The 7,645-nt window shown below is 48.4% G+C and overlaps 1 protein-coding gene across 2 annotated transcripts in view; it reads left to right on the top strand.

The window, feature by feature from the left end:
• The first annotated feature begins 782 nt into the window (after nt 1-782).
• The window catches only part of NACC2 (NACC family member 2), a 24,932-nt gene continuing 18,069 nt past the window's right edge, over nt 783-7,645 (top strand). Inside the window, exons 1-2 of one of the 2 annotated variants that reach the window (XM_026860511.1) lie at nt 783-798; nt 5,183-5,190. The gene's annotated coding sequence lies outside the window, so the exon portion shown is untranslated. Of the gene's footprint in view, nt 799-5,182; nt 5,191-7,408; nt 7,433-7,645 lie in introns of those variants that run through there. The other variant, XM_026860510.1, reaches the window with a different exon arrangement.

The raw sequence follows: 7,645 nt of genomic DNA, 5'->3' as shown, positions 1-7,645 counted from the left end.
GCTGAGCTGGACACAAGCCTGGAAAGGGAGCAGGACGAGCTGTAGTGCCAGGGGAAGACAAGAGGATGGGGGACCCCAGGGGGGACCCTCACACAAGTCCTTGGACCCGCTCACTGATGGGATCTGGGAACCCTGGAAACCCGGCGTACAAGTAGGGGCAGAACACGGCAATTATACTTTTTATTTTTTATTTTTTTATTTCAGCTTTTCATTCTCAGAAGCCTCTATAAGCCTTTTGTAAAATGGGAAATATCTAATAAGGGAGGGGCTGTGGCTGGGAGCTGCACTCCCAGCTGGGGCGACTGTTGGGTGCCTGGCTCCCTTTGGTAATGTTTAGCTAGCTCTTTCTTCAAAATCAGTCTTGGTTCAAGTGCCTTAAAAATACATTTTTCCCTGGGGACAGCCACCCACAAAAGCCTTTCATTAAGATGTATTGCATTTACGCAGCTGGAGTCCCAGAGGTAAAGGGAAGGTAAAGGATGCTGGCCGTGCCGTGCAGCAGCCAGCCCGCCTTGCTCCATGTTCCTCTGCTGGACAAGGGCGCCTTAAGGCTTCCCGAAATGTGTGAATTTTGTCCTACTTCTGCAAAATTTGCTTCATTAGATTTTAATTAAATCTTTGGGCATAAATCTGTAAAACTTTGAGTCCCGCGGATGCTGCGCCTCTCTGCTGTGAGTAGCTTCTTGGGAGGCGAAGAGGAGGAACAGGGAGATGGATGAAGAGGAGGAAGGTTTTGAGCTTCCTGGGAGCAGCAGCAGCAGCGTGTTGGGTCGGTGCAGCGGGCAAGGAGCAGCGTCTCAGTGCAGGGAGGTGCGGGAGCACAGCAGCAGGGCCAGGCCTGGGTTGGGGTCACAGCAGGTCCCTGTGGGTCATGGCCGTGATGATCCCACCTTGTTGGGAACGGCGTGTGGGTCCAAGCTCTGCTTTTGAAATAAAAACCCGCACTTTCACATGTTGGTGGTGATGGACTTCATAAAATCAAAAGGATCCCCATGCTCAATGCAGAAGCAAGCTTGTTAAAGGGAAATTATTTACGCCATTGGCAGTAGCGTACGAATGACACTTTTTTATCTGAGCAAATCGAGTTGCTTTACAGGTATTAAGTCTTCTGACGCCTCTGCGGAGTGGGGGAATGTGGTTGATTTGGTTGTACGGGTGAGGACACCAGGCTCATCTCTACCCCCCTGAGCGCAGCCTGGCTCCCTCCTGTGCCGCCCCAGGACCACGCTTTTCCCCAGAAGTCGATAACTTGAGAGTCGTGTGGGAAGCGACCTCCCAGGACGGTGGGGGCTGGGGGCTGCAGTCCCCGGAGCATTAACCACACCGCCCAGTTCCCTTTCTGCAGGAGGCAGGGGAATTTGCTGTAGGGATAACGGCCAGGATGGGTCTGGAGGGCACCCAGCTCCGAGCCTTTCCATCGGATGGCATCACCAGCAGTTCAGTGTTTCTGGAGCCTTTTCCATGGGCCTGATGCTGGTGGGTGCTGGTGCCGGTGTGGGAACGCTGCGGGGCAGCACCCACCTTCCGGGGGTGTTTCTTCCACGTTTCAGGAAAAAGCAGAGCAGTGAAAAACGACCCGCGCGACCAGTTTTGGTACATTGTGAGCAGGAATCATCTGTTTCCCTCCAGATGTGGAGCTGCTGAGCACGAGCACCCCAAAACACCTTCTTTTCTCATTAAACCTCGGGGTTTAGCAGCTTCCAGCCTCGGGGAGCACTTTCCCTCCCGCGCCGGGCGCGCGATGCTGAAGCACCAACCTCCAGCCAGCCCAACGCCGTGGCAGAAGTTCACGTTCAAGCTGATTCTTCAAATTTACCTCCTCTGCTGGAGATCAGCTTTCCCAGCTCCCCCAGAGCAAAAGGCTCCTGTTGTTTCTTCAAAGTCCAAGGTTAAGCGAGCCGCTGGCAGCGCAGGTTTTTTAGGGGTTGAGGGGATGAGCTGGTGCCAGCGGTTGCAGCCGGGGCTGGGGTTTGGGACGTGTGAGCTCCCCTCTTAAAACAGTGTCATCCCCGCTATGCACGCCTGTTTGATTTTTCTTTTTAAAAATAATCGGGTTTGTGCGTGTGGGTTGGGTTTTGTTTTTTTTTTTTTAATGAAGATTTTTAACTGAGAGACAGCAAATTTAATATTTTCTGTGTCTTGGATGTGTTGTGATTTACATTTGATTTTAGGCGTAATTAGAAATGCAAGTAGAGCGCTTTGTGTTTTACCTCTGCTTCAACTATTTATGGCATGATATGCAAATGAGGCAAGCTATGAATATTAAAGATTAGAGTATGTTACAAAGTATCACTGTCTTTAATGAGTTCGGTAATGGGCACAGGCTTTGCACACCCGGTAATATGGAGGTATTTTATGTTGTGTGCCGTCTGGGCGGCTCTGCAGCTATCGATGCCGTGTTTGGTTCCATCCCAGGAGAGCGGGGCTGTGATTTAAACCCTCTCCAGCCCCGGCTCGGCTGCAGTAGGTAGGTGAGATTTCCAAGCGTGCCCGTGACAAAGGCGGCTGCGGCTGGCGAAGGGTGTTGATGGATTATTTCACAGAGACTGTTTCAGTTCTCGTCTAGGTCAATCCGTTTCATCTGCTGCAGCGTTGTAGATGGATCTGAGAATATGAAAGCGCTCGTCGACCTTTCAAGGTGCTTTGCAGCACTGGGAGGGAATCTTAAACACGCTCCTGCCAAAATGGAGCTGCTGCCTGTAACATCGCAGAGACCCCGAGAAATTAATTTTTGCCGTTCCTCGCCAATTAGACTTATTGACATAGAATTATTTTTAGGTTTATTGACATATCCGAAGGCATTTGAAGGAACGTCTTATCTACTGGATAGCAGAGGGTTGGGAAGCGGGGCTCCTCGCGTTAACCCTTTCTTGCCTTAGGAGCCCGGGCAGCACGGTTGGCACGGTTTTCTCTCTAAACCGGTAGATTTACCCCTAAACTAGCATCATCGTTATAAAAGAGAAAGGGAACGGTGCTTTGGGGCACTGCAGTGTGTACAAAGATTTCATCCGTGGGTAATCTGAAGAACAAACTTCTGCTCGAGCGCTGGGGTCCCTGCGGGATGCAGCGGATGCTGCGGGGTGATGCCGGGGGGGATGCGGGGCTGCGGGAGGTAGGGGAGCAACCAGCCAGATACAGGAAAAAAAACCCAAGAGTTTGTGCCAAACGGGGTTTGAGGAGGGTGGGTGGCGGGGAGGGAGAATGAAGCATGCCCCAGGGAGCGTGCTTTTCAGATTTGAGGTATTTAAATTACAAATTTTGATGAGGAAGATTGTCAGCAGTATTCAAAACAGTGCTTAAATTCTTTTGAAACACTGTCGAGCTGTGCTGTGGCAGTTGAAAAGTTTGGCACACAAGAACTTGGCCCAGAAGTTGCTGCTTGGGTTTTTTTCCTTTAAAACTCAATTCATCTGTATTCAAGTATCCCACATGCTTAAGAAAAAAAAAAAAACCCACCAGGCTCATACTGGTTTGAGACAAACCCTTGTGTGCGAGGGAGACTGCAGAAGTGATATTATCTCAGGGGCTTTCCTTGTCAGTTGATGAGCATTAATAACAATTTATACTTGTGTATTTAAAAAAAAAAATCATTATAGTCTTTGTGTCTGCTCATGAAAACTACCAGCAAACTAAACTGGAATTTAGAATATGCTTGGGATCCACTGGATTAATAATCCATAAGCATTAGCTGTAACAGGTTGGGGTTTTTTTTTGATGGGTCGATTGGTGTTCGTCGGCGTGGGACCAGCTCAGAGTTTGCAGCGCACGCCTGCAGTTGTGTCGTGAATGTTGGGGAGACTTTCTTGCCTCCAGCCTCTGACCCTCCTCTGCTGCATGAGGCTTGGATCTCCCTAAACCCCCCAAATTTAAGGAATGTATGTGCTGTATAGCTAGAGCTGTGCATCAGTGGGGCTCTCCCGGGGCACAGCAGCACAAAACTTGTAAGGTGTTAGCGTTGGCTCTGAAGACTTACTTGACCATGTAGAATATGTATTTTTAAAATATACATAGATATTAACCATATAGAATCTATATCGTAATATCATATATATAATATTCTGGGCTGCAGTGTTGTCTGGGGGTGTTTTAGGGCGCGTTACAGAAATAATCGCGTTCTGAAGCGTTGAGTAAAATTCGTCGGACCAGTGAAGGGGTTTGTTGCAGGAGCAGAGACGTCAGAAATGAGAAGTTGGCGTTGAGTTTCCTGAACCCTCCTGCCTTGATGCTGCGGGTGGGAGATGAGTCTGCAGGGGGGAGTTTCCCCCCCTCCCCAGGAAAGGGTGAGAGAGGGAATTGTTTGCTGAGGTGTGAGCGGGAGATGCAGCGTATGGAAAATGCAGGGTCCTCTGCTTTGCCCCCATTGGCCTGGGGAAAGTGGGCATCGGCGTTGAGGTGATCACCTCATGTCACAAATTTGGGGGTTCTCAGAGGTTTTGTTCAATGCCCAGAAACCTCAGTTTTGTAAAACATCCTGCGCAATCTAGTATTTGCTTCTGTAAACCTGGAAGTAAGAGAGTTAAATTTCTGCAGTCTATAACTTTCCTTTTCTGCAAGCTTATATTTCCATTAAGGATCAAGCTCGGATGCAATTGTAGCTTTGCTTTATAGAGTATTAAAAGTTTAATGTATAAATGCCTGCCTTCGCCAGAACTTTTTGGCAGTGTTGTTTTTCCAGTGCTGAAATTTCTACAAAAACACGGAGATCCCCATGGCTGCAAGGGCTTAGCTGCCCTTGAAGGGTTAATGATATTGTGCCTACTTTTTTTTTTTTTTTTTTTTTTAAAGCAGGGAGAATAGGCTGTAGCCAAAAGTAAAAGTCATTAATTTTAAGACAGAGATGTAAGCAAAGTTTCCTTCCCCTCTGCAGGTTGGTCAGGGTAGGCTATGCAGTAATTGAAAAGTAAAGGCAATTGAATTACAGGCTTCTGTCCAAACGGAGCGCGATTTCTTCTTTTTTTTTTTTTTTTTTTTTTTTTTTTCCCCCCCCCAAAGCACATAAACGCAGAAACTGGGGATTCTCAAACTGTCATGGAACTTGTATCAAATAACAGCTGCATTTTTTATGAACATCTTGTGATAAAGGCTATGACTTTACAAAAATCATGCAGACATGTACAAATTGTCCTGCTATATCCAAGAGCTGGAAAAAGAGGCTGCCATCAGAAAAAAAAAAAAAAAAAAGGATGTTTTGCTTGAGTGGTCACATACCTTAAATAATCAGTGTGGTGGGGGGTGGTTGGCTGGTTTTAATCCCATTTTGTCCAAGTTTTCCCATTTGGTAGGAGGTGTCCTTTTATCATCTGTCACCTGTAGGACATGGCAACCCAAAGGGGACTGGATTTTTTGGGGTGATGATGCTGCTGGGGGCTCCTCCTGCACCCTGGGGCACAGTTTAGCTTGGGGGAGAAGATTGCAGAATAGAGTTTATATCTGGAATTGCTAAGGTCATTTTTTCCTGCATTTTGCCTGCATTTCTTCCCATGTCAAATGGACTGAAGGCATTTCAAACAATTGAAAAGTCGCTTGGTGCTCTATTTAAAAAAAAATATGTTTAATAGAGGAGTTTTTTTAAGTCGGACATTATCAAATATTACTGCGTTTGCCATCCAGTCACAGTAATATTTTGTTGCTGGGATTTTTTTAGGGGTTGGGAGGTCTGGTGGTGAGCAGGTTCTCCTTGGCTTTCCAGACTGCTGCCTTTTTATTTTTAGACTTTTTAGGGGTGTTTGGGTTGTTGTTGGTTTTGGATTGGGTTTTTTTTTGTGGATTTTTTTTGTTTTTTTTTTCTGTGTTCTGGTCATAAAAAGGCAGGGGCCAAATGGGGAGGAAGAAACAAAAATCCAGCAGTTCTGGTCTATGGTTTGTGGAGGTGGTTTGGGCTTTTGCAACTTGCTGGTACAGCTTTGCCTGCGTTCCTCGGAGCTGCTTCTAGACCAAACACACTTACTCGGTGGCTTTGTGACCAGCAGCTATGAAATCTGCTGGAATTGGAGAAAAGACCATGGAGTGATGTGATTTTGGAGTGGGATCCCTTCGGGGTGGTCAGGCCAGGCTGCAGTCCTGTGGAAGGCATACCCCAAGGAGGGATGGGTTGTGTGGAACATCTTGGTTCAAACTCTGATGTTTCCTGGGAAGTTTTAAATGAAATCTGCCAATAATTTGCTAGGCTGGGGCACTCTGATGCTTCTTAGCAGCTTAAATGTATCCTGAATCAGTTTTGGTGTGTTTAGAGAGACACATGGGTTCCTGCTGGCGTGCCTGGCTTGTTTATAGAGCGGATTCTAAGCAATATTAATAATTGGTATCTATTTTAAGTCGGTTTGTTCTGCGCTACCAAGCTGTCCTTGGCTGGTCCCGCTCATCCTGCTCTGTCGGGTTTCTCCGAGGCAGGGGGTTGTGAGCAGGTTCAGGGAGGTCCCACCCGGCACCTGCCTGGTCCCTCCAGCTCTAAGGGAGCTCTTGTTGGAAGAAAAGAGGAGGAAAGAAATCCTTCTCCACCCATGGTCTGCCATCCGCATGAACAAGGCTTCCCTCAGGTCCCTGAGTGGAGAAGCCACGTTTAATGGAATTAAACGTTTAAAGCACGTTTAATTTCAGTGATTTTCACAGATCCAGAGTGGATCTGCATTTGCTGGGGCAGACTCCTTTCCTTCTCCAACAGAGGTTGGTGGTGTCACGGTAGGAAGAGGTCTTGGGCTTGGCTGTCGTGGTGTCATCTCCGACCTCCTCCCTCCTTGGATGTCACCTTGGTCCCCTCTCAGTGCCTCAGCCTCCTCATCAACACCAGGCAGAGATCTCGTTGACCTGACGCCGGGTTTGGATGAAGTGTTGAGCGCTCCCAACACATGGAGGTCCTGGAGGTCCTTGGCTGGGAGCGTGGCGGCTCTGCCGAGCGCTGGGAGGCTGCAGGTCCCGTGGGATGCAGAACAGTCATGTCAGTGCCGTTTGCTGAAGGAGCAGGGGAAGGCAGCCAGCCCTTGGGCGCTCGGGAGCAGCAGCAGTTTGCTGCTTTCGAGTTGAACTCAATGCACCAAACATCTGGGCGGTGGAAGCGGAGGTATGAGCAGGACCAGCAGGGAAGGGTCGCGCCCGAGCATCACCGGCCCCGTCTGCGCTCCCTATGGTTACCCTCCCCTAAGGATGGCTTCACCTCTAATCTCCTAAATTTTAACTGCGTGTGACCATCCGAGCAGAGCAATTGAAACAAATCTGAGAGCAGTAGCAGAAATAAAAACGCTCTGGGCAAGAGACAAGTAAGCAAAGTGAGGCCCCACCCTCTTTCCCAGAAAAAAGCACCAAACATGCTCAATAAATGCGAAGGTAATTTAAAATCTGAATCCAGGAGACAATGTGACTAGGATTTCATTACTTAAGCAAATGGATTTGCTTTTAGTGGATTCAGCCACAGACTGAAAGAAGCTTTCCCCAAGGGGTAAACATTTTTCCTGCATTTGAAAGGCTTTCTTGTATGGGGAGGGAGGGGGGGGGAGAATCAGGACTGTGGCTGCCCAAGGAGCACCGTTATTTTGGGCAGATTTGGGCATTCCCAAAGCCGTCCTTTTGGGTGGGTGGTTTTGGGGAGCCCCTGGGATGGGGTGGTGGGATGCTGGGGGATGCCAGGGCAGGCGGGATGCTGGGGGGATGC

Source organism: Athene cunicularia, assembly GCF_003259725.1.
Source record: "Athene cunicularia isolate RWA chromosome 17 unlocalized genomic scaffold, athCun1 chr17_part1, whole genome shotgun sequence".
In the NCBI taxonomy this organism is placed as follows: Eukaryota; Metazoa; Chordata; class Aves; order Strigiformes; family Strigidae; genus Athene; species Athene cunicularia.
This window is presented reverse-complemented; position numbering and strand designations above follow the sequence as displayed.